Source organism: Peromyscus maniculatus, chromosome 5, assembly GCF_049852395.1.
Source record: "Peromyscus maniculatus bairdii isolate BWxNUB_F1_BW_parent chromosome 5, HU_Pman_BW_mat_3.1, whole genome shotgun sequence".
In the NCBI taxonomy this organism is placed as follows: domain Eukaryota; kingdom Metazoa; phylum Chordata; class Mammalia; order Rodentia; family Cricetidae; genus Peromyscus; species Peromyscus maniculatus.
Genome location: NC_134856.1, coordinates 67885147 through 67897085, shown reverse-complemented (window position 1 = coordinate 67897085; position 11939 = coordinate 67885147).

Below are 11939 nucleotides of genomic sequence, written 5' to 3'. Positions count from 1 at the left end.
GGGAACACTCAGAAGCAAATTTCCAAACTGGGAAGACAGTCACCTTGAGCCTGATTCTGCGGACCCGGCTGAGTCTTCAGATAACTGCCTCCTGCCTGACATGATGATGGCAGCCCCAGAGGCACACCCTGTCGTCACCCAGCTAAGTGTTCTCAAATTCCTCACCCACAGATACTTGGAGAAATGGCAGTTATTGGAATTTTCCATGGCTTGGGTGTGAAACGCCTCCCATGGGCTCACGGGTGTGAATACACGCGTTCCCTGGCTGGTGGTGGTGTTTGGGGGAGGCTGTTAAAGCTGTGGGATAGGAAATATTGCTGGCAGGGGTGGGTCATCGGGGGCAGGCCTTTGAAGGTTGTAGCCCAGTTCACTTTTGAGCCAACCCCTCTGCTTCCTGTCTGACACTGCAGTGTGACCAGCTACCAGAAGCTCCTGCCACCACAGGCCAAAGGGCAATAGCCTCCATGTTTTCCCCACCATGATCAACTGTCCCCTCTGAACTTAAAGAAAGTCTCCTCTCTCTCAAGTTGCTTGCAGAGATGTTTGTCGCAGAAACATGAAAGTGAGCTAACATGGTTATTAAAGCACCGTGCACCGAAGTCAGTGCTTTCTGTGAATAATTAGGTCCCACAGCTAACAACAGGTTTGTGTGGGTGTAGCTGGTGATATAGCAAATAGGTAACCAATGGCACCCCGTGACCCTAAGGCTACCTGTCTGAGAATCATGTTTTGAAAAACCACAGCTCTGTCCTACATCCCCAGGAAAAGCCAGGATGTTGTCCTGCCTGCCTGAGCCCCATCAGGGAGCCAGAGGAAGGTGGATGTTCCCAGGCTTACGTAGTCACCATTTCATGTTCCCTGCTTTGCAGACATATTCAATTACCACCAGTTACTCTTTTGTGGAAGTGTTTTTCCTGGGAAGAATAACAACAATATGTCAGATGATATCTGGAATCCAGAAGCCTGTAATAAAAAATGTTCTGCACATGGACAAAGAACCAGACAGGCTTACGGAGAAGAGGAAATGATTAAAAGATGATCCCATTACCCTCTCGCAGGCTCTTAAATCTGGAGGTGAACAAGACGAGGGGAGAAAAGCTAATAAGAAAGGGAAGGAGAGCATGGGGCATCCAGCCGGGAGCTAATGAGAACCCGATGCTGCCCTGGTTATGTCGGGGCAATCCTGAGCCAGCTGTGGAGGGGACGGGCGTTTACATTCTCTGGGATGTCAGAATGAACCAAGTGGACACACTTCCTGTCTAGTTTTCCCTGCAGATCAGCAGACTCTTTGATCAAGATGTTTTTCCAAGGGTTTCAGTTTTGTTTGCTTTCTCAACTGTCGGATGGATGCCAAGAAAACACACTGGGCTCCCATGATGGGGGGTGGGGTGGGAAAATGGGGGTGGAGATAGAGCCCCCACAGGGCTCAGATAGGTCGTAAGGTTGAAGAAGGAGGTGCAGGGTCTGTAGGATGGGTTGCCTCCAACCTGGGCAGTGCAAATAAAGATGGTCCAGCAAGCCACATTCCAGATGCCCATCCTGGCTGGTGGGATGCTCTGGCTTTATGTTACAGAAACTGTAAGCATGGCCTGAGGTCATTTATACGAAGGCGAACTAGTCTAGAGAGAGCAGTAGTGTTGGGGTGGTATTACTTAGGGGAGGTGACAATAAAGGGGCATGCGGAAGTTTGGGGGGTGATAGAAATGTTCCTTAGACTGACTGTGCTTATGTACACACACACACACACACACACACACACACACACAATTGAACCATATACTTTACATTTTAGTTAGTGTGCTTGTTTTTATTGGGATGCACACATCCGTGCCAATATATGTGTGTAAGGGACCATGGGTAACTTGCTAGAGTCTGCTCTCACCTTCTATCAGGTGAGTCCCAGGAACTGAACTCATGTCATCAAGCTTAGCAGCAAGTGCCTTTTCCTGAGAGCCCAGAAGCTGGCCCTGAACTGCATCTGTGGTACTTGTATTGTGTGTAAATTATACCTCACAATTTCTGTTCTCAAAAGCACACGTCCTGTGTAAGCCCTGTAATGGGGCTGTCAGTGTATTAGACTCTTGGACTCATTTATTGTAACCCAAGGAATGAAATAGAGTAAACCCCCGAACATGAAAGGAAGCCCGGTCCCTCTCTGTGTCCATCTGTCAGCAGTCTTGCCCAGCTCTGCCCTGGATCCGGGTGAACCTGTGACCTGAGTTGTTTTGCAAAGGTGTAGTTCACAGCAGCATGGGAGCAGAGCACCGGCTTCCAGCAGAGCTCCCCGTGAGTAATACGATCCCAAGCTGTGAGGAGAGGAAAAGGTCTCACTGTGATTCATCATGCAAGGGGCAGAGATGGAAAGATTGACAGCTGTACACCTTCTTGGCCATAGATGGGCAAATGGGGTGTCAGGGTACTCTAGGAAAAAAATGATGGACATTCTAACTATGAATAGGGTGTCAGGGTACTCTGGGAAAGAAATGGTGGACATTCTAACTGTGAATGAGATGTCAGGGTTCCCTGGCAGAAAGCTGGTAGAGACTCTAATTCAAAAAGGCTCAGAAAACCAAAGGCGTTCTCATTGCATCTTGTAAACCTAAGGGCAAAGGGAACATAGACTGAGTTTGTTTTTCTGTCAGCTTAGTGGCCACACCTGAATCTACTGATATTTTAACTATAGTCTGCATCCTGCGGCCCCACAGTTGGCACCCTACTGCTCAGACCCAGGCCTGGTGGGATTTCCGGTCTTGTCATCACTGGCTTGGCTGTGGCTGGCGAATACAGCTTTTAACTAAGTATCATTCTATTTACCAATAAAGACTTGAGAGTCAGATGTTGGGATGAAAACCTGCTAGATCAGAGAAGCTGAAAAGCAACCGGCTGACCTTCCTTTTAATGGCCGGAGACTCGGCAACAGATATATCTTTCCACTCATGCCAAACCAATAAAAAGACCGCGAATCTCTAAGCCCCTCCCTACTTCTTCCTATGCATCTTGCTATCCATCTTCCTGGCTCCTCTGGCCTCTCTATGGCTAATTCCTGTCAAGTAGTAGCTGGCACCGCCCCCGGATCCAAGGTTAATTTTATTAGCACAGTCTCAAAATTTCACAGTGAGATCGAATATCCCACAACAGACCAGGGCTCTGTGTTGATTTAGCCATCAGGCTTCTGTCCTAGGGGATGACTACAGCCATCCCAGGGCCCACATCAATATTCGTAGGGTATCACTGTAAGTAGGGTTGACCACAGACATTCGATAGTGATGCCATGCCCACTCTGGGGCTGGGATGAGGAGAAGCTCAATACTTCATGTAGCATACCCAGTAAGGGAGAGACGGATGGCTGCGACGCTCAGCACCAGGTACCCAGTGTCCCAGGACAACCAGAGCATTTGCTGCTGCCCACAGATGAGTGGCCGTTTTCCTATTTTAAGGATGTTAGTTTTGAATGTTTGCATATGAAAATCATAGTCACGTAGTAAATCACATAAGTATTTGTTGTCCAATAATAATACATTTTCCTGATCCAGTGACTTGGAATCCTTTCAGAATTCATTTCTACTGGTAAGTAGCACAGAACAGTGAGGCCCAGGGCCCCAGGTGTTTGAAGATCCTCTTTTGGCATTTTAGTGTTTTCCATAGGAGTCTGGATGAAGCTGATTCCATGGTACTAGAGTGAAAAATAGCCCTAGAAAACAAAAGTAGCCTTGTGGGGAAACTGAGGCTCAGAACACATGAACAGATTCACTGATATGTAAGTGAAAACAATTGGAGAAAGATTCAAGCATCTTTATTTCCTGCTCCGGTTCTTTCTCCAGAATGCATATATCACTCTGTGTGTGTGTGTGTGTGTGTGTGTGTGTGTGTGTGTGTGTGTGTGTGTGTGTGTGGTGTGGCGGGGGTGGGGGAGGGGGGACTAAGGAAACTGGTTTTATGCCAAGGAGTAGAATGATGGTTAATCCTATGTTTCCACTTGCCTGGGCCATGGTGCTCAGGTTCATGGTCAAACACTATTCTGGGTGTTTCCATAAAAGTGTTCCTTTTTACTGGGTATTGAGTAAAGTTGATCTCTACCATGTGAACCAACAGCACCGCTCATTCGGGGTTCTGAGCAAAACATCACTGCTATTGGGGTTCTGTTCTTGTCTCAAATGTTCCACAAAATGAGAAAGAATTCTCCAGCAAACTGCCCTCAGACTTTGTCTTCAGAAGCAGCTCTTTCTGATTTGTCAGCAAACTGCCTTGAACTTGGCTGCCACACTCCTGAGTGTCCAGTCAGCCCCAGCGACTTGCCTCTGAACTCACCAACCCTCCACAACCATGTGATTCAATTAAATAAACTCAATATATTTATCTATCTATCTCTCCTACCTTTTCCTCTATCTATAGACCCTAGCACGTACAGATGGTGGTTTACCTGAGTCTGCTTCAGAGATTACGTTATATTTGTCCCGAGAACTGGGTTGTTCAGGTTATTATTGCCTCATAATGAGCAATACCAATACATGCCTTTAACAGTTCTGCTATTATTCCTGATGCTCCTCAGGCAGGGCCAGACTCAGCTGACTGGTTCTTCAGCTATTCCTGCTGGCCCTTCCCAGTTTGTTCATCTTGGGGTACTCAGCTGGACGCTGCTGATTGGTGGGCTCCAGCTGGTATGCTGAGATGGTTGGACTTCTCTTTGGCCATGTAGTCTCAGGGTCACTCCCCCAAGTGCCCCTCTAGTGGTCTCTCCAGATGGTCTCACAGAGCTCCTTGTGGGGAAGATTAGGGTACTAAAAAGCCCACACACATCAGTGACAAGGCTTTCCTGAAGCAGAAGGTCCAAATCAGGACAGTTCAACTTCCACTGTGGCTTATTGGTCAAAATAAATCATAGGACCAACCACCCTAGATCAAAGAGTTCTACCCAAGCCTAGCTACAGCCACGGCAGCCTCGTTCTAGCAAGGCCACTGCTGAATGTGCCACTAAGCAAATGTACTCCTCAGCTCTGTCACCACAGAAGAGAAACAGGTCTCATGGCAGGAAAACAAAGGACTATGGTGGCTGTGGAAACCGGAGTGCTGAGATGGATGTCCTCTGGACCACAGATCTTCTCATTACACCCTAGTGGCATTGGCTTCATTTTCTCATTAGCTCTCATTAACATCCATCATCTCTATTCTTATCCTTTTGGTCTCCCTGTCCAGATTAATCTGTGACTCTTACCGCATGATTGATGATGGAACCTCACTAAAAATAGGGACTGGAGGAGTATGCTAACTATCCCAACCTGTTGCCCAGCTACTTCCTCGATCAGGTATTAACGCTTTCATTCTTTGGCTGTAATCATCGGGTAAAAGCTGGGGCTTTGGACAGTCCATCCTGAGGCTTCTTAGCACTCCACTTGGCTCTCCTGCCCAACCTGGTCAGCAGATGCCCTGCACCTTGCAGTTCCCAGGTGGCAATACATGGCTGAGTAACTGTGAAGGTTCCCCAGAGCCTCCAGGGATCATGGGTAGGCAAAAAAACTCATAACGGTCTGGTGACTCTGAGTAAAGGAAGTTCTGGGCTGGGTGTTAGGGGTCATGTGGGCCACACACTCTGGGTGTCCTGAGCAGGGCAAGAGAGAGGTGTTCACCCCAGCTTTTCCAGGACTCCAAGTCAAAAGCCGCCCTAGACTTTGCTTCTCAGCTGAGCCTCTGAGGGGTGAAGAAGATAAAGCTGGATCTTATGCAGGGGGTCCCATCATCCAAGGGGATGCACTCCAAGATTCTTTAACGCAGATGTTGCCCAGGCTGGCTGGCTGGACCTGGTGCTTCAGGTTCTTGGTACCTTTTTCAAAGAATTGAATAAGCGCCCAGAGATTGCAAAGTGGCCAGGAATTTTATTCAGAAGCAAAGTGACAGGACAGATGAGATCCACTGTGAACGAGGCTCTGTGACTGGAAATACTCAAGGGTCCTCACTATTGTTCAGTGCTTCCTTTTAGGGGCTCCTTTCCCAGGAGGGGGACAGTTAGCTGTTAAAGGGTGTAACATCTAATTTAATAATATATCTAACAAATTATGCATGGGCATAAGATGGAAAATAGAGGATTTTCCCCAAAAGCTCAGCAAAAGGACACAATCTGCCTTACTGTACATACACCCTGTCCTAATTAGCATCAACTATGAACCACAGCCTAGAACCATCTCAAACAAACAAAAAACCTCAACTGAGTAATGGTCATTGTCTGATTGGCTTGTGGACTTATACTTGGGGCATTGTCTTGATTGTTAATTGATGCAGAGTATCATACTGTGGGTGTCATTCCCGGGGTAGGTGGTCATGGGAGATAAAAGAAAGCTAGCTGAGCATGAGTTAGTGAGCCAGCAAGTGCACTTCCTCCATAGTTCCTGCCTCCAGATCCCTGCCGTGACTTCCCTCATGATGAGCTGTAACCTGTAAGATGGAACAAATCATCTCCTTCCCCAAGCTGCTTTTGGACAGCCTTTTATCACAGCAACAGAAAGGAATCCAGAAGATACCCTAAACTGATTCAGACTGGATCAGCCCTCTGCCTTTAGATCCCAGATACGTTCTGGGAGAAGTTCAGATGGAAACTGACCACAAGGGGAGGTTAACAAGGATATTTGGTTTGTTTGCTTGTTTGTTTGAATTTTATTTATTTTATATTTTATGTGTGAGTGCTGTGCATGAATCCCTGGAGGCCAGAGGAGGGCACCAGATCCTATCACAGTTGGTTGTGAGTCACCATGTGGTTGCTGGGAATTGAACTCAGGACCTCTGGAAGAGCAGCCAGTCCAGAGCTATTAACCTCTGAGCCATCTCTCCAGCCCCCAGGTTGGTTGGTTTGTTTTTGTTTTCTAAGGGAAGAGAAGTTTGCTTCATTCTTTGATGTGGCGTGTGCGTGCAGCCCAGCGCAGGTGGGAACTCTGTATTGCTACGTTCGCTGCTAGCCCATATCAAGTGGAGTCCCAGCTTGCTAGGCAATCCCTAGGTCTGCCTGACTCACAAACAGTGTATCAGGACAGTTATCTAATAGTCCTGGTGGCTACTGAGCAGCAGGCTGGTGTAACCCCATAGCCTGGGTGGGATGGGCCCAGACAGCTCAAGATTTAATCAAGTGACTGGGAACCACATGTAATTCAAAACTTAGGATTGTTTATTCTGCAAATTTTGATCTAATATTCGACACTGTGGTTGATTGTGGGTCACTGAAACACTCGGAAAGCAAAACAGTAGGAAAAAGGAGAGTGCTGTGTATTCACAGCTCCCAGCAGATAGGAGGTCTTAGATTTGATCTCTAAGTCACAGTTCCAGAAACAATGCCCTACACGACATGGTAGGACCATGCTTTCAGGAGGGACGTGGCAGCTGCTCATCAACAGGAATGGGCACAGTGAGCCTTGCTAACACACGGGCCTCTGTGGAGAGCTGGCATGGAGGAGTGAAGCTGGCCTTTCAGAGAACTGTGGCTGCAGCATGGGCTTCCCGGGGGACAGGGCTTTGCAGGGTTGCCAGAGTGCTGAACTGAAGTCTCATGGCAACACTAACAGAGATGAGCTCTACCTACACCCTCAGTTCCTTCAGGAAAGCCTAAACCCCAGAATGATGTGCAATGGGGTCCTGGGGACAGAGCCTCGTGATAGGACTAGTGTCCTTAGGAAAGAGATGCTCACAGCTTCTCTCATTCCTTCCTTCCTGCACGTGAGGACGCAGAATGAAGGCACCATCTGTGAGCCTAGAAAATCACTCACAAGACATGGGATTCACCAGCATATTGATTGGGGATTTCCCAGTCTTTGGAATGGCGGGAAATAAATGGCTTTACAAGCTACTCAGTTGGTGGTATTTTGTTATAACACTCCAAATATATGAACATAGTTTGCATGACCAGACATGCTGGGCAGACAATGATTTGTGCTGACTAGAGCCATGCTAAGAATCTGGAGTGCCTTAAATTGTATAGTCCTCTGCCTTTCTGTCTCGCCTGATCCTGTAGCATCCCTCAGCAGCAAGCATTGCTGTTTCTAGTCTACTGACGCAGACTCTGAGGCCAGAGAGGTTGAGTAATCGGCCTCAAGTCACCCAGACAGTTCAAGGCAGCACTGTGCCTTCCTACACAATAGAAAGGCTTCAGGGAGCCTGAAACTGGAGGTGCTAGGAGGAAAGACACAGCGTGAGCCTCCTCACCAAGAACCTGTTTCCAGCCAAGTCTGAAACGAGAGAAAGGCCCCATCCAGGCCCACCGGACGGCAGAGGTGGCGCTTAGCCACCTGGCAAGGAGTAGCCAAGATCGTGGTTGTGGACCCGAGGACAGCTTGCCACTCCTTCCTGTTGGGGTTCCAGACAAAGGAAAGGCAAAGGGCACCAGCAGCACCACATCGTGCAGAAGCTCCCTGCACGGTGCCATGGCAACCAAGCTGAGGGCCAACAGCAGGAGCTGCTGCGGTGCAGCGCGTAGGCTGAGGATTAACAGCACCACAGTCCGCTGACCGTGTGCCGGAAGTCAGACTGGGCATTGCACTGGCCTTCCTACAGCCGTCTAGCCCGAGGAGGAAGGAACCATTCCTACCCCCTCGAATGATGAGGAAACAGACACGGGAGGTGACCCATGCCACCTAAGAGAGATGAAATCTCTGAGCAGTTTCACTGACTCAGCATGGCGTCTCTCGCCCCAGCCCCACCTCCATGCCTTCTTCATCTCCCCAGACTCGCGAAGAACACTTCTCTCGTGAGATCGAGGACATGACGAATGGCGCACTGAACAGGGGTTCCTCCTCCGAGGGGATTTGCATTCGTGCTGTTCATTGGTGTGACCCAGGCTTCTAAATCAGCGCTGGGCACTTGGTGGACGTCTGATAGATACTTGTTGAGTGAAGGAAATTATCAGAGAGCCGCCAGGGAGGCCAGTGCCGAATTGGCCGAACGATTGCTCCATACACGGCCTTGCAGCTTGAAAGTCAGCATTTTCTCTGTGAAACAGCACTTAGTCTCTTTGTGTCGTTCAGAATATAATGTGATCGGCCACTGAGATCCGTCTTGGCCCTGTCTGTTTCACACAGAAGGCAAGGGAAGGAAGGTCCTGGAAAGCGGTCTCTCTGAGGGAGACCTGCTTCCCATCACCCTCCTGCAGCCGCGTCTCAGGCTTGCCTGGCTCATCCAGTTCATCCTCAGCAGATCACGGCCTCCCTTCACCAGGTGGAATAGAGCCTGTGCGTGCACTACAGTGGGATTTCCACCCTGCCATGTGCCATAGATCTTAAGTTCCCTTGTAAACACTACAAAATACCAGTACATCGTCCATCGAGAACGGAGTTCAGTCCTGCCGCCGCTTTCCTGCATATGCCCAGCACCCCTGGCCTTGGCTGGAACCTTACCTGCTTAGATATGTCCCAGTGGCCAGGGGCACAGGCTCCATGAGAGAGGGAAAGCAGTCCTGGGCACAGAGAGGGCTGTGTTGCCTGATGGGTCAGACCCCCGGGCTCCATGGAGCAGGCTTGTTTTGTTCTCTAGACAAATGAGGAGCTGGAGGCTGTTTTTATGCTTGCGAATTCTTGACATTTTTTTTCAAGCTCCTAAATAAGCAAAGCTACCACTGCCCATCTTGGCTGGCACTGCTCAGGGCTGTTTAATGAATAATAGAATCAGATAGTGCTGGTGAGCGAGGCCCCAGAAAGCCCTGATTCATACCCTTTTCTACATGCTACACAGTGTAGGCTTTCTTCCTGATCTGGGTTTACACTGAAGTCTGTCACCTTAGAGCACAGCAGAGTGAAATGAGGTATAATGTAGCATAGTGTAGTGTAGAATAATGTAGTGATAATACAGTATAGTACGGTGGGGTATGGTGTGATATAATATAGTACAGTATAGTACGGTGGGATATGGTATGATATAGTATAGTACAGTATAGTACGGTGGGGTATGGTGGGGTATGGTGTTGTGCAATGCAGTTTAGTGTAGGATAGTACAGTGTAGGATAATATGGTTTACTATAGTAAAGCATGGTACGATATTGCATAGCATAATATAGTAATGTAGTATAATACAGTAGTGTGGCATACTATGGTGTGATATGGTATAGCATAATACCGTAGATTAGGATAAGGGGATGGAGTGTGGTAGCACGTGGTGGAGTGAAATTTGGTACAGTGTAATGTGCTGTGCTATGGTATAATATGGTACAGACGGTATAACACAGTGAGGCTGGTGGGGCATAGGCGCATGGGATGAGGGTGTTGTGTAGTCTCGTGTAGTGCAGTATGATGTGGTATAGTACAGCATGGCCGATTACGGCATCGCCCTCTGTAATACCTCCTATCTAAGGAGACTGCCTATGCTGTGAATGAAGTCAGGTGGTCACTGGCCCTTCCCTCTGTTCCTTCACTCACCTTCTCTTTGGCCCTGGGACCTGGCCTCTCTGAAACAATCTGGACTCCACCAGTAGAGATCTAGAAACGCGGTGCTAACCTGACTCCTACATTGCACTGATCATAAGCAAAGGTCCTGGGAGGCAAAGGGCTGCCCTCAAACTCTCAGAGCACATTAAGGACCACGCTGAGCCAGCACCATTTCCTGAGTGAGGACTCCGGGTCTCTCTGTGAACATGCTATCTAACACAGCACTGAGGAACACACTGTACCAGACAGGACCATGGGAAGCGTGCCCCCTCGCCTGCTCGAGGACTCAGCCAGTTGCTGGACGAGTGGATGTCCACTGATGCTCACACCTGTACTGCTTACTGTCCTGTAGCTTATGCTGAAAGAGCTTTCGTATGTGCCTGGCCTCCGGGATGGGTGACCCCCACCCACTTCCTGTGCCAGCTCAGACATAAAGATGTGACAGGAAATGAAGTTGTCACTGACTGGCTTTGTTCTCCTGTCTCTAAGGGACTCTTAGTCCTCAAACTGTGCCCTTCAGTGGCACCAAACAAGCAGACAGACCTCTTCCCTGCTTCTGCGTGGGTGATGCAGAGCAGGGTCATTATGACTCAGAACCACACACAGCCTAGAAGGGCATTTAGACACAAAGGCTTGACAAGCCAGAGGCCTACCTTACCCAGGCCCCCACCGTCTCAGTCAAAGTAGAGAGCACGTGCTTTCTATTCTAGAAGCTTCCAGCAACAGCGGACAATGAGTCTAAAAGCAATGGGGCAATGGCAGTGGCCCACTGTCTTGAATGGCAGCGTCTCTTCCCCGGTGAGGCAAAAGAAGTATGATGCGATGAGTCCCCGTCTCCAAATTGCCTCCCTTCAGTGGTCTGTTTTCCTCATCTGTTACCTTTCTCCTTCGCTTCAGCAGCCTGACCAATGCTGGCTGTGTATAGCAAGAGCCCCAGTGTTTTTCTTCCCCATAACCTAATGCCAGGGACACACAGGACACTCTCCTGACTCCTCCCTGAGCTCTCTTCCTCCCCTCTGCCCCTCTTCTCTCCTCTACCCCCCCCCTACACCTTTCTTCCATCCTCTCCCTGGGACATCTCACCCCATGTTCAGGGGAAAGTCACATGGTTTGGCCCGAACGTTCAGCAGTGCTCAGAAATCCTAAACACTGGGCTTGGCAGCGCCTGCCAGGGAGAACAGAGAATCTCCTTTCAGGCCAGGCTGTGGGCAGGCAAGATGGAAGAAGCCTTATTAGGTCATCCAGGCTGAGAAGGGCGTCAGCCTCAAACTGCTGCTCACAGGCTGGGGGTGAGGCTCCTGGTCTGATCATCTCCATTCCGGTCAGCTCCTAACTCCCTCACCATCCCTCGGGAGGAATCCACACTCCTCCAATGACCACAGGGCACCTTATTCCCTTCCAAACCTGGAGAAGCCCAGGCAATAACTCCCCACCCCCACTCCCAAATGAATTTGTGTATCTGAATCTCCCCACCCTCCTGATCTCTTGCTTTTCTCTAGCCTCCGGCACTCGGCGCATATTTCCACTCTGTAGACCTTTCCTATTTCT